Genomic DNA, 27210 nt, shown 5'->3' on the forward strand with positions numbered 1-27210 from the left:
CATCAAATACCAATATGTGCAAGCAAAACACATATCTTGCTCCAAATGTAATAAGTTATAGTTTATTCATAGGCAAGGAAAGGATTACAGCCAGAAACCATGGGTTATATTTGACATAAATAGGAAGGTCCGTTGTGTAAGTGATCTCAGGGCTTTTATAGTCATACAACAAAAAGAAGTGAACAAACCAATACATTTACAAATCAATTTATTGGTGAGGACATCTGGAAAAGAGACAGTATGAGTGGATCAGATTCGATGACATTTTTAGCTTTGTGCTAGTCGGAGACTAAGGGTCACCTAGATGTCAAGATACATCAAAGAATTTTACCTAATCATACTGACGATGATAGATCAGACACATGACTGATGGTGAATGGCTTTTTAAAGGGACTGAAGATTACAATCAGGATAATCTTTCTTCTTTATCTGTAACATTCTATTTCTCCATATTCAACATGTCTTCATCAACCAGGGTCAGATAATGTTGAAGATCATCAACAAGAAGATAACGATTCTAAAAATGTTATAACCAAAATTCATGATTATTATGTAACCTTCAGAATTAAAACTTAAAAGGTTAAAATGCTCAAGAAATTAAGCTAAGTAATTAATATCTAAAATTAAAATTGTCTTCCTTTGTAAACTATAAGAACAGTCCAAAAGATTAAAGTATAACTACTTAGTAATATCCCAATTTTGCTTTCTTTCTGTAATAGAGGACCTCAGCCATAAGGCTAGGATGTGATTAAAGCATTTCTATGATGTATCATTACAAGCTGGTCTCCAGATTGTCCCAGAGATTGCCCCCCAAAGCCATCAGTTTTGCTCATCTTTCTTAGCCCTCTCACCTCCCACCTCAGCTCTACCGTCACCTGAGCTCCACCCATGTTCCCTGTCCCACACCTTCTTCCACTCAGCTGCCAATTCTGAGGGAGATTCAAGCATGCTCCCTTGGGCCCTTTTTGTTACTTAGTTTCTTTGGCTCTATGGAGTATAGCATTTTTATCCAGAACTATTTGGCTAGTATCCACTTACAAGTGAGTACATGACATGTGTGTCTTTCTGGGTCTGAGTTCTCACTCAGGATAATGTTTTCTAGCTCTACCTAGTTGCCTGCAATTTTCATGATTTCTTTGTTTTTAATTGAAGAGTAGCATTCCATTGTGTAAATGTACCACAGTTTATCCATTACTTGAGGGACATCCGGGTTGCTTCTAGTTTCTGGCTAATACACATAAAGTTTCTGTGAACATAGTTGAGGAGATATCCTTGTAGTATGGTGGAGCATATTTTTGGCATATGCCCAAGAGTGGTATAGCTGGGTCTTGAGATATAACTGTTCCCGATTTTTTTTTCAGTTTTAAATTTTTATCTTATAAACTTTATTTTATAAAATTTAAGGGTAATAACAATAGTGTCAAAACCACTTCAATATTTTTCCACAGCCATACCTTCCAGACCCACATAAACCTTTTCATCTTTTTTCTTTTTGTTCATCTTTAACATTTTAAAGCTATACATGTCATATAAAATGCCCACTTCCAATAGCTTTTTCAGACTAGTAAGTAATCAAGGTGGAAGGAGGGAGGCCCTAGTTATAATGAAGGGGTTTCAGATAATCTGTAACATCTCACTGTAATCAAAACACCAGGCTACTAAGGGAAGGAAAAGCTACCCCAGGTAGCTTCTTGCTTGTTACAAGTCTCACCATTGCATCACCAAAAACTCTTTATGCTGGCAACCAATTCAAAGTAATTCTGGGGAGCATATAAAACACTAAAATAACTTAGAAACTGCTCCCAATTTTATAAGAAACATCCAGGTTGATTTTCAAAGGGTTGTTTTTCTTTTTCTCCATTGTGGCTTTTCATTCTATTTATTTCACTCATGCGTTACATATCCCAGGAAGGTTCTTATAGATTGTAAATTTGTCTTTACATAGCTGCCAGTTCGTTTCTAGTGTATAGACATAGTTTAACCTTGCTGTATGCATTTTACCCTATGCATTGTACCAAGGCTCCAATGGTTCTTATATTGAGTTCAATAGCATTGTGTGTGTGTGTGTGTGTGTGTGTGTGTACATGCATGTGTGTGTGCATGCATGCATGTGTATGTGCATGAGTGTAGGTCTTTCTTTGTGAGTGAGTGAGCAAGCAAGAGAGAGAGAATGCCTAATTTCCTTTATATTATTTTTTTCAAATTACAACTTCTATTACTTCTCTTGAATTTGAAGAACTTATCTTTAGCTTGAAACCTACTCTTCCTCCCCTGCATTATTGTCAATTGAAACACTCCATGCTAGAAGCTTACTGCCTAATTAGTTTCTTCTTATTTTAGGGCTCCTAGCTTCCTAGTAACTAATAACAGTTATTTTTTATATTTGTTACAGTTCTCTGCTATATCATTTTCTGTCATTTGGAATGATAAAACAAACAAACAACAAAGCAAACAAGCAAGCAAACAAACAAAAATTTTGGAAGTTGCATTAAAGGCCTAATTGTAATGGCCTACATTAGTAGAGATTTGTTTTTTGTCTTGGTGTATCTTGTTTTGTCACATTTGGTTGCTGTCTCTTGGAAGGCTGCATCTTGCTGAAGAGAAATGGAGAGGTAACAACAGATCTGTGGGATAGGAGAGGTGTGAGCATGTGTCTCTTTGGTAGAATGTCCCATCCTTTAAGCATATGCCCAAGAGTTGAGAGACTTCCATAATGATTGCCATAGTAGCTGTACTTTTTTTTTTGCAGTCTCACAAGCAATATATGAGTATCCCTCTTACTCCACATCCTTGTCAGCATGAACTGTAATTTGTTCTATGGATTTAGACATCCTGACCAGTGTAAGATAAAATCTCAAAGTAGTTTTGATTTTATTTCCTTAATGGCTAAGAATGTTAAACATTATTTAAGTGCTTTTCAGCCATTCCAGTTCCCACTTTTGAGAATTACATGTTTAGATCTGTACCTATTAAAATATGTTTATTTGTTTCTTGAGTTCTTTATATTTTTAAATATTATTCCTCTATGTGATGTGTAGTTGGAAAAAACCTTTCCCATTCTGGGGCCTGCTGTTTTGTCTGATCATAGTTTCCTTGGCTTTTCAGTTTTAGAAGGTTCTATTTATTAATTGTTGATTGTAGGGTCTGTGCTTGGCATTCTGTTCAGCGAATCTTTTCCTGGTCCAATGAGTTCAAGACTATTCACATATTCTCTTCCAACAGATTCAGTGTATTTTGCTTTATCTTGATGTCTTTGATCCATTTGGAGTTGATATTTGTGCAAGGTGATAGTATGGATCTACTTGGGTTCTTTTATATGCATCAATGCAGATTGACCAATGCTATTTGTTGAAGATGCTACCTTTCATCCTGTGTGTATTTCTGGTCTCTTTATTCAAAATCAGATGCCCTTGAGGGTGTGGATTTATGTCTGGCTCTTCAGTTCAATTCCATTAATGAATGTGTCTTTTGCAAGTACTTTGCAGTTTTTATTACTTTAGCTCTGTAGTACAACTGGTAATTGAGGAGAGTGATACCTTGAGTGGTTATTTTGTAATTCAGGATTGGTTTTGCCTTCCTATTTTTCCAAGTTTCCATATGAAACTGAATATTGTCTTTTCAAGATATGTGAAGAATTGTGTTGGAATTTTGAGGGTATTGCATTGAATCTGTAGATTGCTTTTGGTAGAATGGCCACATTTACTATATTAATTCTACCAGTCAATGAGCATGGAAGATGGTAACATTTTCTGATTTTCTCTTCATTTTCTTTCTTCAGTGTCTTTTTAATCATACAAATTTTTCATTTGCTTTATTAGAGTAACCCCTATGGTATTTTATATTATTTGAAGCTATTTCAAAAAGTGTTGTTTTCTCATTTCTTTCTTAGGGCTTTCGACATTTGTTTATGGGAAATCTAGTGGTGTTTCTGTCCAGTTGCTTTGCTCAAAGTGCTTACCAGCTGTAAGGGTTGCTTGGCGGTGTTTTTTATGATCACTTAGGTATGATATCATATATCACATTGTATCTTGTTTGCATACTTATCATGTGCAAACAAAGGTACTTTGACATCTTCCTTTTCTATTTGTATTCTTTTCATCTCCTCTAGTTGTCTCCCGGGAGCAGGCAGTTTTGTATCTAATACTACAAACAATTCCATATGTTTGTGAAGTTGGGTGCACGGCAATCACAGTATAGTCCCATATGAACTCAGCTGGCACACATACTTTGGCTGATTTTGAATTCAAAACTGCGTTTAATGTTCCTGAAGACTATTTCTCCTGGGATGATTGTAAGCATGCTTCCCACTGACAGCTCTTGATGTAATCTTCTCTTGAGTTATAAATGTTCAAGACCTTAGGGTGTGTTTACTGTGTTTCTTATTTTGTTATGTCCTTCCTCTGCTTCTACTGCTCAGTTTCTTTTATTTCTTCCATTCTTTCTCTCAGGAGAGATTAGTCTTTCCCAGCAAGTTAGCCATCTTTTTAATCTGTACCTTCTTTTTCTTCCCCCCTTTGGAAAGGAAGTTTGTAAGAAATTTGTCTTATTCCCTTTTATTGATGCTTCTCAGAGAGCCTTGGACTTGTATGTGTCTCTCTCTGTTGTCCTATGGGAACTGTCACAGTCAGAGGTAGGAAAATATTATATCTGTCTGCCAAAAGCACTCACAGTTCAAACAAATATTTTCACCTTGTCCTTGGTGATTTAACTGCTCCCACCCAGGGGCTTTTCTTCCATCAGAATACTGTGTAACCTATGCCTGGGCAGAATCCATTATGTTCGTCCCCAGATTATCTTTGTGTGTGTATTTTATCTTGGCTGTCCTTAACCTTAGAGTTTCACTTCCATAGATTTTTCTAGTCATGTGCCCTTAGGTATAGAGGAGAACTTAATACAATCCATGAAATCACTGTCACTTTGGAATACCTTCAGAAATTTCAGAAGAATTTATACACTGTTCATTTAATATTTTTTTCATTCAATTTTCTGTAAATTTTAGTACAGATATTTGAAATAGCAAAACCATTAAAGCAAGAGTTTGCTCACACTTATTTATTTAGTATGTGTGTGCTTGCATGTGCATCCATTTACGGAAGTGAGAGAACAATCTGTGGAAATTGCTGCTCTCCTATCATGTGGGTCCAGGTGACATAACTCAGACCATCAGGCTTGAGGCAAGCACCTTTACTGCCTTTCCTTCCTTTGTAATAACATGCCCATTTTTGTTTTTGTGCATTGTCAGATTGGAAATCAGTGTGTGAGACACACTACAAAACTGTGACCACATGTAATGGAATAGTTTCCCTTCTAGCTAACCATCCTTCTCCCTGGAAGTAAGGCCCTGTCCAGCTGCTTTTGATGCCAATGCCTTTCTCCATGAAAAAAAATCACAATATGTCTTCATTTAGCCATTCATTTGTCCTAACAGATACTTTGCCAGATCACTAGGAGGTTCAACTCCAAACTCTTTCTTAAAAAATTAGATGTAACTCTCTCATTGACGCTTAGCCTACACAATTTAAAATTGCATACCACTTAACTGCCTTCTTCATTCCCTATGGTTAATCTCAACCACTTCCCATTATCCAGGCACTGCTGCCTTCTTGCCTATTGCACAGCTAACATACAGGCAATTTTAAACACTTTTTGCTTCCTATGTTACTATTTTTGAAAAAAAAAAAAACACATTCTACTAATTTTTTTTTTTTTGATATGGAGAAGTTTATTTGTGGAAGTGTGGGAGAGCATGAAATGGGGAGGGGCACTCCAAGGGAAGACACATACACGGACATACACACACACACACACACACACACACACACACACACAGACAGAGAGAGAGAGAGAGAGAGAGAGAGAGAGAGACAGACAGACAGACAGACAGACAGAACAAGAAAGTAAAAGTAAGAGTAAGAAAGAGAGCGTATTTATCCACAAATTTGAGCTAGAAATGATCATAATGAGTGAGTTAACCCAGAAGCAGAAAGAATCAAATGGTATATACTCACTCATATCTGCATACTAGCCCAAGGGCCATGTCCCACGAAAGCCTTCACTTACCAGGAAACTGGGACAGAGGGGAGGGCATCCTATTGGGACTCTAAATGAGAGACGCATGGGAGAATAGCAAAATAAAAGGATACAGAGGGTCCTAGAAATCTACAAGTTGAATAATATGATAGGCAGATTTGGACCCAGGGGTCCCGCTCAAACTAAGGCACCAGCCAAGGACAATACAGGAGGTAAACTTTAAACCCCTTCCCAGATCTAGCCAATGGTCAGAATATTCTCCACAGTTGAGTGGAGAGTGTGATATGACTTTCTCACGTACTCTGGTGCCTCACATTTGACCATGTCCCCTGGAGGGGGAGACCTGGTGGCACTCAGAGGAAGGACAGCTGGTAGCCAAGAAGAGACTTGATACCCTATGAGAATATACAGGGGGAGGTAATCCCCCTCAGGAACAGTCATAGGGGAGGGGAATAATGGGAAAATGGGGGGGGGAGGAATGGGAGGATACAAGGGATGGGATAAACATTGAGATGTAACAAGAATAAATTAATTAAAAAATGCAAAAAAAAAAAAAAAAAAAAAAGAAAGAAAGAAAGAGAGCGTAAAAGGCTGAGCTAAATTTTTTAAAAGTTTAAGTTCTAACTGGTCCCTTTGTCCATCACTACTCATATCAATAATAGCATATTTATTTAATTTAAAAAGGAAACATTAAATATAATTTAAGATGATTTATATTCTACTATCAATAGAAACGCATCCTCTCTTTGTTTATTTCTTTATGCTTCTCTTTTTTTCTCTCCCTCTCTCTTCTTGTCTTGTTACACTTAGGTACCTAGAGTAATGCCTTACTTATATTTAGGAGTCAATATTTCCTAAACATATACATATGCTGATATAAATAAATAGCTTACCTTCATACCTGGTTATAGATAATTTCAAAGTTCTTTTTCACCTGACCCTTGGGATTTCCAGTTCTTCTGACTTGTCAGATAATAGGACCTTTTACATGCTTATATCAACTAAAAAACTAAAACACTTTGTCAAAAATCAATGACATCTTACTTAATAATACCCAGTGTGTAAATGTATGTACTTGGCAAGACAGTTTCAGAATTTTAACTTTCCACTTATATCTGGTTGGTTTATTACTTGAAGATGTTCTCTTTATAATCCAGAGGCTACTATGCATTTTATTCTTTCTTTTTGTCTTCATTCTTTGATATTTGATATCTTAAACTTTATTCTTAGGTTCTTAGGTATTCTTGGAGACAATGAAACAACAAATTTTCACTGCTGATTTAGGCTTCAAGTTTTTAATGTTTTAATGAAGTTATTTCTTCTTTTTTGATTTGTAAATGTAGGCATAATTTAATTACTCAAAATAGAAAAAAATTGTTCTTTATATGTATATAATTATTATAATTTATTTACAATACATCTTGATTGTAATACCTTCACTCTTATCTTCCTGTTCCCAGTCTCCCACCCTCTACTACACTACTCTCTTCCCATAACCTCTGACAGGTGGGGTCCTCTTCCCCCACCCCCACCCCCGACCATCTGACCATACCCTATCAGGTCTCAACTGGATAGCCTGGATCCCCTTCCTCTGTGTTACCAAGGGCCTCTCAGCCAAGGGACAGTAATCAAACCACTGGCACCAGAGTTCCTGTCAGAGGCAGTCCCCCTTTTCCACCTTCCTTTCCCCACGTAGAGAATAAGCTGTCCATTGACTATATCTGTACAGGGGGTCTAGGCTCTCTGCTTGCCATGTCCTGGGTTGGTGCATCAATTTGTGCAGGCCCCCTGGGTCCAGATCCACCATCATTGGTAGTCTCCTTCTGGAGCTTCTGACACTCATGTCCCTATACATCCATGCCTCTTCTCTTCCATATAACTTGTAGCTCTTAATCAAACTCTTTAAGCTGAAGTATGTTTAATACTTTAAATATTGTGCACATTATTTGTCCCAGCAACCCATGAAAGATGATAACTTTCTTATATTTCTTCAAAAAATTCTGTTTTGGGAAGATTGTCTTGGGTCTGAGGTTTTTTTTTGTTTTTTGTTTTTTTTTTTGTTTTTTTTTTCTGGTAGCCATGATTTTTGGTTATTATTTTCTCATTAATTTAAAAAGGCATGTTTTCTTTGGGTTAGGGATAATATACTCTTGGCACAACAAGCATGTGTTGTAAGGTAAAACAAGAAAAACCTCAGAATTTTAAGAGAGATTCAGTAATGGTACACTTCCTGCTACTGATATTTTTTTTACTGTGCCAGTGTTAATTTCTGTATTGTGCAGCCTCAGCAGGTAGCTTTAGGCCTTCTTAAATATGGGCTAATTAGATTTGATACCACTGGGCCACTGATCATCTGAGAATATCTTCGCTCCTGTAGGCAGAGCTGTATAAAAGATGCAGATCTTAGGAAACAGGTCACCTTCTGTACAGGCTTTTATCATTCAGTTTTGAATTGGACAGATACATTGAGGATTGTAATTTTCAATAAGGCTGAAACAATTACATTATTTTAAGATAGCATTCAGTTTTGTGTTTTGTTGAGAATATATCTATAGATGGGTGAGATTTTTGTATTTTTTTATTTCCCTTTTTTTTTTAAAAAAAAAAACCTAATTTCCATTAGAGATACAAAACACAAAGGATAGCACAGTGATGAGTGAGGAGTAGCAGCAGCTTTAGGTAGGCAATACTAAAAAGACTTCCAACGGTACATTACATAGGATGCTCTTTCAAGCTGCTTTACTGTATAGTGGCATCCCACTGCAATGTGGCAACACAGCTCTAATAATGATGCTCATGTCAGTTATACCAAGTCTGTACTATATCCACCCAAAGAAAGTATACCTTTTTAAATTAATGAAAAAATACTAACCACTTTTTCAAAATTTCATACACTGTGTGTTGATGTCACAAATAGTAGAACACTCTCTCTTTTCCCTGTTTATAATTTAATAAGAGTAAAATACAGTAATAAGTCATAGCAATGACAAATGTTAGCTGCATTATGAATAACACTGCTCAGAGACTCATCAGCATCTTTGATCACCACAGATTTTATCACACAGTGGCTATTCCAGCTGCACCAATGCCATTTGTCAGGACAGAAAAGCAGATCTAATAGCATGAGCTGACTGTGGCCAATATTTCCATAACAGGCTGAGAGTCCTTCTTCTCTCCTGCCCTTAAGACTTTAGAAAGGATAAAGATAGTATTCCACATAAGACAGAAAGGAGGACATAGTCTTATTATTAAAAGCAAATCTCTCAGGCAGGCAACTCATTCATAGACCTTTTTCTCACCTGTGATTAACTTATACTTATACTTGTTTCGCTCCCCCTTTAAAACAGAATTATTTTTAACAGGCGCAAATGAAGGCACCAAGTCTTGATTAGATATTTTGGTATCACATTTGTTCATAAGACTATAATCTGATTATAATTAGAGGTATGTTTAAGCTGGCACGATATAATTTACTAGGATAGTATGCCACACTCCACAGGAAGATTTCATAGGTAGATAGATGCTGAGTTTAGAAGTAATGAGAAAACTCCAGAATAATCATGAGGTGGCCAACACTCTGAGAGAAGCATAAAGACTAATTAATGTAATGATGCTTGTGTAACAAGAAGAGTCAAAAGGAGGTTAATGTGGTAATGATGCTGAGTTGAGCTTAAAGATTTAACACGAGGACATTCTCAAGATAGCTTAATTAGAATTTAAGCACCCTTTACAATTTGCATGTGCACTTGTTAATACCTATGATCTAAAAATATATTTCACTTTATTTAAAGTAGGAATGTAACTACCTCATTTTCTGGGTGTGCTTTGCTGTTATTGGTGGAGAGATCTCAGATTATTTTTTTCATCTACTGAATCAAATTTGTGGTTGTTTCTTCTGTATAGTATTTGAATTGTAGTTGAAGTCAAAATAGTTACATTGACGTCTTTAAGTTTCAAAACTATAGCTTTGTATAATTGATGGCATTAGCCAGGCGCAGTAGTGCATACCTGTAATCCTAGCGCTCAGGGAGGCAAAGGCAGGCAGATCTCTGTGAGCAGGAGGCCAGCCTGGTCTACAGAGTGAGTCCAGGACAGCCAAGGTTACACAGAGAAATCCTTTCTCAAAAAACAAAACCAACAAAGATGCAAATAACAAAATTAATGGAGTTGTTACAATCTATAGCTTGTAATTAACTCTTATATGATTAGAATATTGAACTATATATCAGTAAACTTGACTTTATTCTCTTGTATATATATCATTATTAATTGACATCCAGTAGATGGGTATAGAGATTAACTTTATAGAAAAATAGACCTGTAGTAGTTACTCAACCATTGACATACTTCCGTCTGGCACTCTGGGACAATGGAGTACATTTTAAGGCATACACATAGGCTTTTATGAGTTCATCAGATTGACATTTTCATCTTCCTTTAATACTTTTTATTAAATCCATTTCCATGGTCTTTTATCACCTTTTCTAGTGAGTTCTTCTAAGATGCAGTAACATGTCCAGAATTTTGACTTAAGACACCCAAATGCTTAAAATGATCAGTGCACAGTAACTGGATTAAATGGTCTCATCCTCTGGCTGATGGCACACCATATCCATGAGATCCAAATATATTTTATTTTCTTCTCTGACATGTCAATAAACTCTGCAATGCATAGTAATATCTTTTACTTCACATAATTGTCAATTAATATTTAATTTGAAAATTATACTAATATCCTCAATTTTTAATATACTTGCTGACTTGCTATTGATTTGAATGATGTCCACATTTCATAACATTTTAGCATGACTTTGTGCATTTAAGTGGACAAAAAATTTTTATATTATTAATTTAATTATTATTATTATTTTTTTATTAATTTATTCTTGTTACATCTCAATGTTTATCCCATCCCTTGTATCCTCCCATTCCCCCCCCCCATTTTCCCATTATTCCCCTCCCCTATGACTGTTCCCTGAGGGGGATTAGAAACTGGGACAGAGGGGAAGGCATCCTATTGGGACTCTAAATGAGAGACGCATGGGAGAACAGCAAAATAAAAGGATCCAGAGGGTCCGAGAAATCTACAAGTAGAACAATATGATAGGCAGATTTGGGCCCAGGGGTCTCGCTCAAACTAAGGCACCAGCCAAGGACAATACAGGAGGTAAACTTTATTTTTTTTATTTTTTATTTTTTATTTTTTCATGATCATCTGGGTTAAGATTTATTAGGCCTATTTTACAGTTAGGAAACAGGCACACAGAGGTAAGTAAGTAGCTTAGTTTACATAGCCAGGGGCTGAGTCAGAAGCTTACATTTAACTGTTGCTGGTCACCTCTGGGCAGATGGTAGGGTTAAGAGAAACAGTAAATGTGGACCTCCATGCTCCCAGGACACAGTTCTCTTTTATCTTTTATTACTTCTGTGACACAGGAAACCCACTGCTCATCTCCTGTTGCTCATTTTCCAGCGAAGCCATTGTCATCATCCCATTCCACAAGCCTAAAAGTCCCAGGCAACCATAGATGGCAAGGCATGATTCTGAGACCATTGCCCACCCCTTCCAGGAGGTAAACTTTAAACCCCTTCCCAGATCTAGCCTATGGTCAGAATATTCTCCACAGTTGAGTGGAGAGTGTGATAAGACTTTCTCACGTACTCTGGTGCCTCACATTTGACCATGTCCCCTGGAGGGGGAGACCTGGTGGCACTCAGAGGAAGGACAGCAAGTAGCCAAGAAGAGACTTGATACCCTTTGAGAATATATAGGGGGACGTAATCCCCCTCAGGAATTTAATTATTATTAATGTATAGAATAATAAAAAATGTTTTTGGTAAAACATAAATTGTACATTCCAAATAGTCATGCTATTTGTTTTGTTGGCACAAGTGTACATGTACTCCTCAAGAAGCTTTTGAAGCTTGGCAGGACAAACAAATTCATAAAGCAATGTGAAATTTAAAAAAAATACAGTCTCAAAATGTGCCAGTAATATATCCCTGGTTTCCTTAATTTTTTATTAATAAATAAGATTGCAACACAGAAAGATAAATAATAATATAATAGATAGAAATTTCAGACATGCGGAATTTTTATTGCTTTTGAAAATTTTATGTGAATTGATTGTAGTGTTTATTGAGATCATATCAAGTGCAAATGGCCTAAATGAGCTTCAGTTTAGTTGAGTTTTTGTTGGTTTGGCTGGTTGGTTTGGTTTTGATTTTTAGAGACAGGTTTTCTCTGTGTAGCCTTGGCTTTCCTGGACTCACTTTGTAGACCAAGTTGGCCTCAAACGCACAATGATCCGCCACCTCTCTTCCTCCCAGAGTTCTGGGATTTCAGGTGTGCACCGCTGTACCCAGCTTTAGTTGAGCTATTTAGACAAATTAACCTTGAATATTTTGGTGCCAATCAAAGACTTTATATTGACCCAGTTAAAAAAAAAAAAGTGTCTGTTTTTCTGGCTATTATGATGAATATGATGATGCTTACAGGCATGAAATTCCAAAACAACAGTGAAAGTCAGTATGAATGTGAGCCTCTGATGGTTTTATATTAGGGACAGATGACAAAAAGGATATATGAAGCTCATTAAATTTTTTTTTTATTCTGACACATTACCAGTGCATACACAGTAGTTTAAGATAGCTTTCTAGAAGGAAAATGGGATTCGTCTGTTGAGCACCTCTAACAAATCTCCAATAATGATGTGAGAATATGTTTCAAAATGAATTTCAGTATGTCTGGCATTCACTGTGTGATTAACAATAGAAAGCAGAGACTGGGCTTTTTCTATCATTAACACACAACCCTGAAATCCCAAGTGCCAGGCAGCTTCTGCAAAGTTTTCATTGCTCATGTGCTAAACACAGAAAATTTCACAACTAATATAAGGTGATGAGTCATATAAGAAAGTGAAACACACCAAAATATTATATGAAGTTACTGTGAGAAAACATAATGAGTAACAGCAAATATAATGTAAGTTTTATATTTATAGTTGGGTGAGAAGTCCAAGCTATCTCATTATGTATAAACAAATTATTTAAAACCTATGAACCAATCTAAAAATATGTGCTCTCAAGTTTTTGAATAAAAGATGCTTACCATGTATGACATTTGTGGATGTCAGCATAATTCCACCACTCTGAATAGATCATTTATTAATTGTGCTATTAAATACTGTTGAACAGTTCAGTATTTCATTGAAGGTCACTAGTTATTTAACAATAAAACAGCCATTATCCTTAATCTCAAGAAGATGACACAGAAAGATCAGTACTTTGAAAGCTTCCTGCTCAAAAAAAGAGTTATAGGACATCTGGGATACATTGAGATCTGTATCAAATAAAATAAAATAATAAATGTTCAAGGTTCTATGACAGCGATACTACTGAAATTTCAAATGGTTATCTGTCCTATAAAATCTCCACAATCAAATGCCTAAATACAGGGACAAAAAATGGTTTCAAAACAATTGAATATTGAGAATGATGAAATGTTTAATAAACTACTTTATATTGTAGTGAATATTATAGGTGCTGTTTTTGAAAGTGAATAAAATATATAGAATAAAAATGTAGAGGTAAGTGAAAAAAAGAGTAAACTCATTACTGACAGTAACATTTTTAGGAAAACAAATTATGTACATCAACTATATTATATCACATATTCACATAAGTTATATTTTTGTCATTGATATGTTTGAGTAAATTTATTTTTAGTAAAACATGTTGTAAAACGGTCTGCCATCTATTGATAATACTGAAAATTGCAGTTTTGTCTTGCATAAGGATAATTCATACTTTGAAATTTATAGGACTAGGCTTCTAAAGCTACATATTCTTTGTTGTTATTATTATCATTGTAAATTATTATTAGATCAGGCCAAAATATGAGAACTGTGCTAAAAACAATTTGCTTGTATATAGTCATATATGTATTTACATATGTATGTACACATGTGTAGAAGTATCAATGATTTATGTGTATGTATGCCTAAGAATGACCATACTTATGATAATACATATTAATTAGCATTTAAATGTAATTGAAATATTTATGATTAATTTTAATAATATTAATTTTAATAAGATATAATCATTATGCATATAAATTAATTTATCTGGGTGCCCCCTCACGTTAGCATATAAATTAATTTAATATTTGTTTTCTGTTAAAAAATAAGCAATGAATACAAGCATAATGAGGAATGACTCGTAGTTTCATTTTTATTCAGATTATTTTAACATATCTGTAGTATTTTTGAACAGAGTAATTATTTTAAACATTCTACTATGACATCTTTGTATGTTTCATTTTCTTCAAGGCTGCAAAATACAAGTAGCCAAAACACTAAGAATGTAACATTCATATAATACCTGATTGTTTTATGGTTCTTCTAGCTGTACGTAGTTTATTTTGTGTGTGTGTGTGTGTGTGTGTGTGTGTGTGTGTAATAATATAAATGTATATGTAAAAGTATTTTAAAATCTGGAAGCCAAATAATTTTAGCTTAATAATTTGTAGTGGACTAGAAAACTTGTAAATTATGTTGGATCTTTCAAATTGATTTAAAGTAATTTTCTAAATCATGTTTTTAACATTTTCAAATTTACTATGCTAATATATGGCAAGAACAATATATGTTCAGGTCATATTGTTGGAGAGATATCGATAATTTTAGGGGAGTAAAGGATTTTTAAATATACTATTGTATTAATGGTTAATTTTACACAATTATTCTGATCATATTTCCCTTCTACTACTCCCACTAATTCCTTCAAGATCTACACCCAAACTTTTCTATTCTTTCAACTCCATGCCTTTTTTTCAATGGCTAACCTGTTCTAGTTTGTCATATCCCTGTAATCATGGATGATGGGGCCATCCTCTGAGCATGATTGAACTACCAGGGGCCACATCCTTAAAGAAAGCTGATGTTTGCTTTCTTAGAAGCTATCATTAGGATCATGCACTCCTTTCATCTCTATGCTAAAATGTTCTCTGTGCTTTTTTAAAATTAAACTTTTTTCATTTTTTGCATATACATTTATATTATTACACATATATACAATAAACTACCTGTAGCACGATGAACCATGACACAATCAGGAATTACATAAATGTTACATTCTTAATGTTTTGGCTATTTGTATTTGACAGCCTTGAAGAAAACTCTTTCCTATCTTGGTGCGTCTAAAATTCTGAATGTAAATCAATCTCCATCACATCTTGTCATTATCAACTTAAAACATGTATCTAGACCTAAAAGCATCTTAACCCCTAAACAACTAAGCTTCATTATAAAACTAAGCTACCAGGTCTTCAATTCCATCAGAGACTTGAGAAGGAATAAACTTGATTACCTGAGTATGCTGGGAGTGCAGGTTAGTAGCTTCCCAAATGAGAGGATCACAGAGACTGTTTTCTACCTGAAGAGTCACCCAACACATTCTATTATGTTGGAGCATCTTCTTCAGCCTTCTGGCCCAATACATCTGACAGACATATTTGTGAGGCACGAACTGTTTACCCTGTCTAGGCAGGGTTTGGCCGTTGACTCTGCCTGCATCGGAGCTTGCCCTTTCTTAGGCAAGTCTGGTGCATGAGCTGCTATGCGTTCATGAATGCTGTGGTCTTATATCTAGAAGACTGTTTTGCTTTGGTTTTCTAATTTTTCCACCCTTTCCATGGTGGCTCCTGAGCTTTGGGGAGGTAGTGTGAGATAGATGTCCCATGTGGCTGAGCAACCTCTTGATGCTTTTTTCTATGCACATTGACCACTTGAAAGGTTCTGCACTAACCACCATGTACTGCACTAAGAAGTTTCTCTGAAAAGATCGGAAAGGTAGAATGATCTACAAGCACAGAGATAACTATCTAGAAAGCAGTTTGATGTTAATCTGTCCATTTAGTAGTAAGCAAGGACTGGGGTGTTTGAGCTTTACAATGGTGGGTTCTGAGCCATATTAATAGTAGCAAGCAAATCCAATCAGAAAGTAGGTGGTTTCCCCATATCGTTCATGCTACTATTGTATGACTGTACTTCCTGGTATGTATGGACAAGTTTGTCTAACCATTCACCTTTAGAAAGACAACTAGGCTGGTTCCAGTTGAATCCTAGTACAGACAAACGTCAACACATCAATGATCAGATTTTGTGTGAACATGAAGTACATTTTCTGAGATAAATGCTTAAGCTTGACTGGTGAATAATACACTAGCTTTGTATTTTACTTTCTATTTTGTTTTCATACGAAACAAAGAATAGTGTTAACACTTTGTATTCACACTAGCAATGTGTGAATTATTAGGTTGATTTACAATCTTGACAGCATTCGGCCTGGCCACTATTTTTAGACATTCCAATACATTGTGGCAATATCTTAGTGACATGAAATTCTGCATTTAATGACTGGTGACTAACACCAGGTATTACCATAAAATTCGTTACAATTGTATATCTTTTTGAGCAAACTGGCTTCATGTTATTAGGCAATCTTCTAGTAGAATTACATATTTTAACATTGTTGATTTGTTTATATGAGCTGTGGAATTTTCAAAGCTCACCTTCTAGATGAGCATGTGTATATGTGTTTTATATATTGATAGAATCAAACATTAAAGCATAATATATGTTATAATTAGTTATTGCAAAAGCTGAAGTGGAGAGAGGAAATTAACAAAGCACAACAATAAATTCATAAAATAAAAAACTTAGAAAAACAGTGTTTATGATTCTAAACATCACTGACAAAACTACTCTATAAACATGATTTATATTTAAGAATGCTATGAGTTAATTGTGATTATTATAGTGACTTTATAATTGAAGAAACTGGGATGTGGAATGCTTAGGATTATCATTTCCCATGTTGAATGGTACTTTTGATTGGAAAACCCTGATTGTAGTTGACAATAAGTCCAGGGGCCTTTAGTACAGAAGAAGCAGGATACATACTGGTCTTTACCCTGTGTCCTCATTAATATAAAAGTAACAGGATTTTTTTGGCCCTCTAATATGAGTATTTGGTGGTGGTGGTGATGGTGGCAGTGTGTGTGTGTGTGTGTGTGTGTGTGTGTGTGTGTGTGTGTGTGTGTGTGTGCATGCACATTGGTTTGTGGTACAACAAATGAGCCCTGGCTGCACGTACTTTTAGTCCAGCACTATAAGCTTGACCTACATCCCAGTGCCTGCAGAGTTTTGTAATACATAAAGAATTAAAATACAACTCTATGAAGCAGTGAAAGAATGTGGAAAATATGCATTAATGTTTTAAAGGCCACACAATAACATTTAATAACATTTAGTCACTGGATTAAACAGTGCCCATGACATTCATGATACTCTGTGAGGACATTGATGGCCATCCAGGGAAGACTCACGCTGATTGTGCATTGTACTGTCCCAGACCAAACCATAAAAGGAAAAGGAGAAACTACCACATGCTCTTGTCACTGTGGTTTTCCCTCACCAAGAGACTGCAGGATTGATAAAACTGAGCACATGGCTTTCCCTCAACAGCACAGTGCAAATCTGTTAAACATGAATACAAATAAGCCTTCTTCCATTAAGTTTCTGTCAGGTGTGTACCACAGAGCCAAGGAAAGTGAATTATACACTTAGTAAGAGCACCAGCTGTAGAAAAGGATGAGTAAAACTTTCCAAAATTATATACATCTTGACATGCCTTTTAATATAATATTGAAAGATTAATTTATTTCTTGATTAATTAATTAAATTTTTTACAGTGTCCTGTTTTAGTTTCTCTCTTTTTTTTTTTAATTTTTTTTATTAATTTATTCTTGTTACATCTCAATGGTTATCCCATGCCTTGTATCCTCAGAGGAAGGACAGCAGGTTACCAAGAAGAGACTTGTTTTAGTTTCTATTGATGTGATAATGCACTGACCAAAAACAACTTGGGAAAGAAAGAGTTTATTTTATCTCATACTTGCAGGTACTAGTCACTCACTGAGGAGGGTCGCCTATGACAGGAACTGAACTCTGGAGACTGGATGTGAATGTGTCTGCAACTTTAAGAATGATCAGATCAAATCTAAGTTAATTAAAATGAGATTAAACTATTGCCATCAAAACAGCTTAGAAAGTGAGTGATTTCTCCACATAGCATAGTATAGGAAGACCTAACAGACAAATTTCACAAAAGATTACAGCCATATATATATATATACCGATCTTAATTTTATACTTTCCCTTCAACATTTGTTACAGTCTTTCGTTCATGGAGACCGCAATAATGTGATCAGAGAGCTCTGTAATATTGACAAGAGGCAATGTGAATCTCATGAATATAGAAAGACTGCTTTGGGACAATGTTAAAGAGAAATTGATGGCTTTAATAATGTCAGAGACAAAAGGCATTGGACAGGCTCAGTAGCATTTAAAATATTTATTAAACTCAGTCAGTAATTTTTCATAGGAAAGTTGCTTTAATGACAAAGAAAGTCATAATACAAACAGAACAATCCAGATGCCGCTGTGAATCAGCACTAGTTCAGACACATTTATATTCCTGCCCTCAAGCTTTCTCAGAATCCTTCTTAACAGTCGCAGCTGTTTGAATAATTTGTGAGAGAGCCGTGATAGGATTCTTCAAAAGGGGCCGGATAATGGCATCAAACAGATGAAAAGTAATCAGTGACCTGACTGTGGACCTTCCGTGGGAATGAAGTCATCACTTTGGTCTAGATCTCTGACTCTAGTTAAAAATCTAGCTCCCATAGCAGCCAGGCTCTGCAGTTTCCACACTGTCTATCAAAGGGCAGCAAATTCTGAGAAAAATATTAGTCTGAATATATGGAGGCTGAAGCATCTTTAATGCTTACAGAGATAGTGTTTTCTCATTTGGTATTTTCTAATGTCAGTTTAGAAAAATTATTAGGATAACGTTGTTCTATTAGATGCTTTCTATCTTAGAGGAAAAGTCCTGTCTATCTGGATACAGTGAGCGCTTGAAAACACATCCATCTGCTTAACAACTTTATGGGCATGTCTTTAAATACAGTATAATTTTCAGTTAATAATACTTAAGATACTTTCATATTAATAGAAAAATTTCCAGAATACCCAAGTAAATAAAATTATAAACATTATACTTTATTTTATCTATATTTTAAGTTCTACTTACTCTGTAGGAGTCCCATCTACAGATTAAATTTTCAATGGCTCAATATTCTTGGACAAGCTGTTTTCCCACATTCAGTATTTTTTTATTTGCATTTCCTATATGTGAACTGTTAGACAACCCTTGATTATCTTTCTCCAATTTATTTATATATTATATTTATTTTAATGAAATGATAAAATACTATTGAATTTCCTTGATAATTTGCACTGTAACTCACTACAAGGGAAAAATCATTTGTTTTTTGTTTTTGTTTTTTGAGACTGAGTTTCTCTGTGTATCTTTGGCTGTCTGGGACTCACTTTGTAGACTAGGTTAGCCTAGAACTTATAGAGATCTGTCTGTATCTGCCTCCCTAAGTGCTAAGATTATAGGCATGTGAAACACTTTTATGTAGACAAATCCCTTCTCTATGGACTGCAGTAAAGAAGGCAACTTCATAGTGACTTCTTTACTAACTTTTGATCTTTGCCTCCTGTCAATTCTCATCTATATCTTATGACATCTTTGTCAACAATGAATCATTTTTAAATGTGTAGCTTGTTACTGAGGTTCAATATTTGCTATTCCAATCATTTCTTACCCTCTAGTTCTGTTGTTGGCCATTCATGACCAATAGAATAAGTGAGATGTGTATTATATCACGAATCTATTGTTTTCTCCCAACACAATTGACTTGATCATTAAACGTCAGTATTGCAATTTTAGTGTTCAATATTCTGATTTCTCTCCAGTCAGAAGATTTAGTAAATCAGATGCCAATAGCAGTGTAGAAAGGACCTGAACTTTTTTGAAAATCTTTTCTTTGCAGTAAGGATTAATATAACTATAGGCTGCTTACATATAATCTATACCTTTTATATGAATAATGTAGAATCTATCTTTTTCTTTGACTTGATTGATGTTTACTCTTTAAAATTAATTCTCTAATATATTATGTTGTCTCTTATTTGTTATTGTGAAAAATGCTGCAGGTTGTATTGATTCTCATTTTGGTCATCAATTCTATGGCAAGATACACTTTCTTTTATTAAATATTTATTAAAAGTTGTTTCCCCTTCTGGCTCTTTATATAAATCTTTACTAAAAGCTCATTTGCAGACTCCATGGCTCGTAAGAGATTAGAGGCAGGATGTGAGTGCTTTAAAGGTTTTTTTTTCATGTTTGTGTGGATTTGCCATGTGTACCAGCATATCGTTTTAAAAAGCCATTTCTTTTAAACTTAACCAAAAGAAAACATTTACAGAGCTACTCAGTGGTAGATACAGGAGACAAATTTACATCTACATATGAGACCAGGGCCAAAAGTATAATGAGTTCCTCAAAAATGCATCTGATTCATTGAAACAAAATATTTAAATTGCAATAGATCAGGGAAAACATAACTAGGCACTACATTCCCATCATGCGTAGTATGTTATGCTTTTAAAATGTATATTAAAGCAGGAGATGGGAGGCAGCCGACTTCCTGTGCTTATAGCTTTGGATATTCATGAGGTTCCCATTTGTAAGAACACTAACAGCAATACCAGCAAAGTCCTGCTGCAGAACTTTCTAATGTCTGCCCCCATTCCTCTAGTTTTTTCGTTTATAGCCTTGATTTCGATCCTTAGAGCAGTACAAGAAAGAGAAGTGCAAATGTAGTCTGGACCTGATTACCTAAACTAGCATATGGTTTGCAGGTGATTTACAGTGTCAGTAGATCTAGAAAGATGATATTTTCCTTATAATATCAGATTTATATAAGCAACAGATCACTAGAAAGAGTAGTTATATAATTAAATTTGGTTTTTTTCCATATGAAAGTGAGAATTGATCTTTCCAGTTCTGTAAAATAGTGTGTTGGTATTTTGATGAGGATTGCATTGAATCTGTAGATTGCTCTTGATAGGATGGCCATTTTTACTATGTTGATTTTCCCAATCAATGAGCATGGGACTCTTCTTCAATTTCTTTCTGCAGAGACTTGAAATTTTTTACATAAAGGTCCTTCACTTGCTTGGTTAGATTTACATACATATTTTACAGAATATGGCATTGAAAGTTGTTTTTATAATCCTAAATTTCTTTGAAAACAAGACATGTTAACTCCTGACAACACCCAGCTCACCTCAAAGAAGATGATAAGCTTCAAAGAGCCTCCTTATGGAGATGGCTTTAAATGTGGCAAACCAGCCACTGGGGAAAATGTCCTCATTCCTGTCACAAACACAATTCTGCCTAAAAATGTGCCACTTAGATGTAGGCATAGTCAACAGCCACACTCTGCCAAGACCAGGTAAGCAAGTCCTCAATGCTTCCTGCCTTGCAAATAAGTCTGGCAGAGATATTGGGCCAGAAAGCTGAAGACGAGTCTCCCAACTCTATAGATAGTGTTGGGTGATTGTTCAGGCACTAAACCATCTAAGTCAATTTGTACATTTTGGAAGCTGCTAACCCACACTGCTGGTTAAGTTTTATTCCTTCTCAAGTTTCTGAGGGGCATTGAAGGCCAGATAGTATAGTTTTACAATCAAGTTTAGTTGGTTAGGGGATAAGATCATTTTAGATCAAGATAAAGAAGTTATTAGAGTTGAGATAGGATTGATATTGAATTTCATTCAGAAATTTAGACCCATCAAGATGGGAAAGATACTTACAATTACAAATAACCAAACCACTATGAGTGTAACATTTATAGAACTCATGATTGTCACATGGTTCTCCCTACTGTATGTAGTTTGTTTTATACAAGTGTAATAAAATAAATATATTAAAAAAAAAAAAAGAAATTCTGAGACTGACCACTTCAATCATTAAAAAAAAAATTGGGCAAGATTTAAATATTAAAGTGAATCTTATATTTGTTGTGTCTTTTAAAATTTAAATTAATTTTAAAAATTTATTCACTTTACATCTGGACTGTTGCTCCCTCCCTTGTCTCCTCCAGGTCTCACTGTCCCTTCCCCTTACTCCTATGGCCCTCCCCTAGTCCTCAGAGAGCGATATTGACTCCAGCCTATCAAGTCTCATCAAGACTGACTGCACCCTCTTCCTCTGTGGCCTACTATGGCACTCCTCCAGGGGGAAGTGATCAAAGAGCAGCCAACAGAGTCCATGGTAGAGATAGCCCCTGCTGCCCTATGGAGACTGAGTGGCTTATTGGCTACATCTGAGCTGGAGGCCTAAGTCCTCTTTAGACATGGTCTTTGTTTGGTGCATTAGTCTCTGTAGTCCATCCTGAGCACAGGTTTGTTGGCTCTGTTTTCCTTCTTGGGAAGCTTCTGTCCCCTCTGTGTCCTTCATTCTACCAACTCTTCCATAAGATTCCTTGAACTCTGCCCAAAATTTGGTGTGAGACTCAGTGTCTGCTTTGATTCTATGCTAGGTGGAGTCTTTCAGAACCACCTCTATAGGTGGCTCCAGTCCTGTTCCATCTCTCCAACCTCTGCTCCCAGTGCCTATTCTATTTGCCCTTCTTAGTAAGAATTAATCATCTTCCCTTGGGTCCTCCTTGTTAGTTAGTTTTCTTAGGTCTATGGATGTAGTATGGTTATCCTGTGTTATATGGTTAATATATGTTTCTAAGTGAGTTTATACCATGTATGTCCTTCTGGGTGCGGGTTACCTCACTCAGCATGGTCTTTTCCAGCTCCACCCATATGCTTGCAAATTTCATGATGTTTTGTTTTTGATAGCTGAGTATTATTTCACTGTGTAGATGTGGAATAGTTTCTTTATCCATTCTTCCATTGAGTGACATCTAGGTTGTTTCCAGATTCTGGATTCTATGAATAAAGCTGCTACAAACATAGTTGACCAAATGTCCTTGTTGTATGATGGAGCATCTTTTGGTTGTATGCCCAGACTGGTATACCTGGGTCTTGAGGTAGCACAATGCCCAATTTTCGGAAAAAGCACCAGATTGATTTCCAAGGTAGTTGTAAAGTTTGCACTCCCACCAGCAATAGAGAAGTGTTTCCTTTTCTCTACATCCTTGCTAGCATGTGCTGCCACTTGATTTTTTTGATCTTAGCCATTCTGATGAATATAAGACGGAATTTCAGAGTCATGTTGATTTGCATTTCTCTAATGACTAAGGATGTTGAGAATTCTTATTTTTCATTTATTATTATGTTGCTTTTTAGCATATATATTTATATTATTACACATGAATAAAATAAACTACATACAGCAGGAAGAACCATGAGACACTCAGGATTTATATAAATGTTATATTCATATGATTTGTACTTGTCAAACTGGAGGTAAATATATTTCCTATCTCATTGGGTCTAAATTTCTCAATGAAAATCAATATCTATCATATCTCATCTCTAGTAACTTAAAACATCAACCCTGACCTAAAAACATCTTAACCCCTATCCAACTAAGCTTAGCTGTAAGACTAAAGTATCTGGTCTTCAACCCCATCAGAGACTTAAGAATTTCTTTACCTGCTTCTCGGCCATTCGATATTCTGTTGAGAATTATCTGTTTAACTGTGTACCCTATTTTTAATTGGATGTTTAGGTTGTTGGTGTTTAACTTCTTGATTCTTTATGTATTTTGGATATTAGCCCTCTGCAAGATGTAGGGTTGGTGAAGATCATGTAGGCTGTCAGGTTTTGTTTTTCATTTCTGTTTACAATGTCCTTTGTTTTACAGAAAATTTTCAATTTCATGAAGTCCCATTTATTAATTGTTGACTTGGAGCCTGAGCTGAAGGTGTTCTGTTCAGGAAGTTGTCCCCTGTGCCAATGAGTTTAAGGCTCTTCTCCCCTTTCTCTTCTAATAGATTTAGTGTTACTGGGTTTATGTTAAGGTCCTCGATACACTTGGACTTGAGTTTTGTGCCAGGTAATAAATATGGATCAATTTGCATTGTCCTATGTGTAGGCATCTCGTTACAACAGCACCATTTGTTGAAGATGCTATCTTTTTTTTCCATTGTATAGCTTTGGCTTCTTTGTCAAAAATCAAATGTCTTTAGGTATATGGGATTATTTCTGGGCCTTTGATTCAATACCATTGGTCCACCAGTCTCTTTCTATGCCAGTATCATGCCTTTTTAAAAAAAAATTATTATTATTACTGTTGCTCTAGTAAAGCTTGAGTTCAGCGGCAGAGATAGCTCCACAAGATCTAATATTGTACAGGATTGCTTTAGCTCTTCTGGGTTTTTGTTTTTCCATATGAAGTTGAAATTTTCTCTTTCAAAGTCTGTAAAGAATTGCGTCAGTATTTTGATGAGAAACACATTGAATCTGTAGATTCTTTTGGTAAGATGGCCAATGATAATCCTACTGATCCATGAGCCTGGAAGATCTTTCCGTCTTCTGATATTTTCTTCATATCTTAGAAATTTTGATATTAAAACAAACACATTTGATTGACTACAAAGAGTATCAGGTATATTAATTATTCTTTGTTGATATGATAAAATACTATTATTATTGTTTGTTTTGTTTTGTTTTTGTTTGTCTTTTTAATTTTCTGTATTTTTACTTATATAAGAGGGAGAGTCCATAATTGCAGGGAAAGCATAATTACAAAGGAAAGGAGCAGGAAGCTCAAAGTTTATATCTTCAATCTCAAACACAATACAAGGAGACAGATTTGAAAGTTCTGTAAAGTTAGTAAAAAGCCTTCCAAATTTCCTCATGATTATATACTTCCACCAGCAATGTTGCAGATAGCAAAGATCCCATGACACCCTAAGCCATGTCAACAATTAGGAGTAAGTGTCAAAATACATAAGCCTCTGGGGATATTTCTCTGACATTGTTTTTTTGAGAACATAATTTAATTATATTTCTCACTTCCCTTTCCTCTATCTAGCTCCTTTGTTATAACCCTCACTGTTTTCTTACAAATTCATCTATTATTTGTACACTGATTGGTACTGCATATGTATGTGCATACATATATATCATATACATGTACATATAATCTGCCTATTCCACATAATGTCATTTGTATGATATTTGACATTCTTCACTACAAATATCACATTCTACCCTGGGCCTCAACTTCCACATGCTCATAATGTTAATAAAATTGTATTTATTCCAAAAGTTCCTATGGTCTTTAATAGTCTCAACCTTGTTCAAAATTCCAATGCCTAAATACTCCTTTGAGATTCAAAGCTATAGTGAGTACCTATAAAATCAAACAGCAAATTACATACATCTAACAATGACACTGAATATACATTCCTATTCTAATAAAGAGGTGTGGGAGAAATGTGAGGAAATACTGGATGGAACAAAGCAAGACCAAAACTCAATAAGGCAAATACCACATTATGTAGCACCTTGGCTACTGTCTAGGGATTTAACAGCTTGGTTTCCCTCATCTCTATAGATTAGGTATTTGCAGCACATATCTTTCTATAAGATGGTTCCACTCCCTTTTTGCAGCTCACCGTGGCAGATTTCTCACTGGTCTGGCATCCAACATATTTGAGTCTCTACTGTAAATCAGAATTCATATTCACAGCTTCACACAATAATTTATCATAGTTTTATCATATCAACTCCCTGCTGCAGGGTACACAAATGTGCCTGGCTCAGATGGTCTCTGAAAGTTTGAAGGAAGAAACAATGGTTTACCCCCTCATTCTCATGCTCCAAAGCAAGTCCCATGTGATAGACATTACCATATTCAGCTTCCAGCTTGATGTAGAGACTTGTCCTCTTAGACCACATCAACAACAACTTTTGAACATGGAACTGATGGTTTACTAGGAGAAAGAAACATCTTAGTCTTTCTTCTTCCATAAGTTTGGATTTTGACTATGTGGATCCTACTCTGAAGTCACCCTTTTCCATTGTTCCAATACAAAGTAGGAGGCCTCTCCTTAATGATACTAATCTTCTTGACAATTAAAGTTCCTTTGGCTCTACTTTGAAGGGTTCTGCAATTCTTTTTATTCTACAAACTATAGACTTTGTATTTATTTCTTTTAATTTAGATATTCAGAAGACTTACCAGTAATAATGATCCTACAAACTCAAAAATAAAAACAAACAAAAATAAAAATAAATTTCTTCCATTAGTCCATTACTAAAATTAAATCTCATGCCAATTCATAGGGAGCAAGCTTCTTCCAGCCATATTTCTTTTAAAATATTATGAGAACTGCCTCCAATCCAGGTGTTATTTGTGTTCTTGTTTCTGTCTGAAGCACTTAAGTTTTGCCTCCAAAAAAGCATTAGTCTTAGCAATATTGTCTTCCATGCTCCGACTTGAATGGCCTTTTCAACTTTGTTATTACAATATTCAACTGATTTTCTAGTTTAAATTTCCAAAGTCTTTTAAATTCCTACAAAAATCAATATGCCCTAGGATTCGCCCAGCAACAGCTCACCCTATGTTGTTATCAACTTCTCCATTAGTTACTTGTCATTGATTTGGTGAAATTCCATGGCCAAGAGCCATGTACGGAGACAGTGTAATTTTGTTAATGGTAGTATAAGATGAATCTGTAATGGCAACAGGTGGAAGGAGCAGGAACGTGCAAGATCACATTTTCAGCCACAGCCACGAAGCAGAGAGAAAGCTGGAAGTGGAGACAAGGATATAACTCCCCAAAGTCGGCCTCCATACTTCCTCAAGGAATTACGTGTCTCTTAAAATCTCCATAAACTCTTCCAAAGGAGTCACAAATAGTACAACAGATGTAAAAGACACCAACTTTTGGGATATTTCCAAGTAATGGCATATAATTTAATAGCTATTGTTAAAATGTGGGCATAGCTTCGACTTGTTCTTAACTTGCTCTTATGTTAACCTCTATATTAATCTCCTTCTTCTATGTGGCTACTTACCTCTCAGTGTTAGTCTCTGTACTTATTTCTTCCTCTGTGTTGGGGTGGCGACTCTCCTCACTTGATTCGTGTAGAAATCAGCATTTGAAAATACAAGACAACCTTCGCTCAGTGTACAAAAAGATCACCTTAACAATAAGAGCTAATAGAAATGTATAATGTGTAAAAGGTCATCTTCTAATTTGTATTTATTTCTCAATATCAAATGGCAATT

The 27210-nt window shown here is 35.4% G+C and overlaps 1 protein-coding gene across 1 annotated transcript in view; it reads left to right on the plus strand.

Annotated features, from left to right (window-relative positions):
- The window catches only part of Fstl5 (follistatin like 5), a 483380-nt gene that overhangs the window by 333452 nt on the left and 122718 nt on the right, over positions 1-27210 (plus strand). The window lies entirely within an intron of this gene.

Source organism: Acomys russatus, chromosome 15, assembly GCF_903995435.1.
Source record: "Acomys russatus chromosome 15, mAcoRus1.1, whole genome shotgun sequence".
Classification (NCBI taxonomy): Eukaryota; Metazoa; Chordata; class Mammalia; order Rodentia; family Muridae; genus Acomys; species Acomys russatus.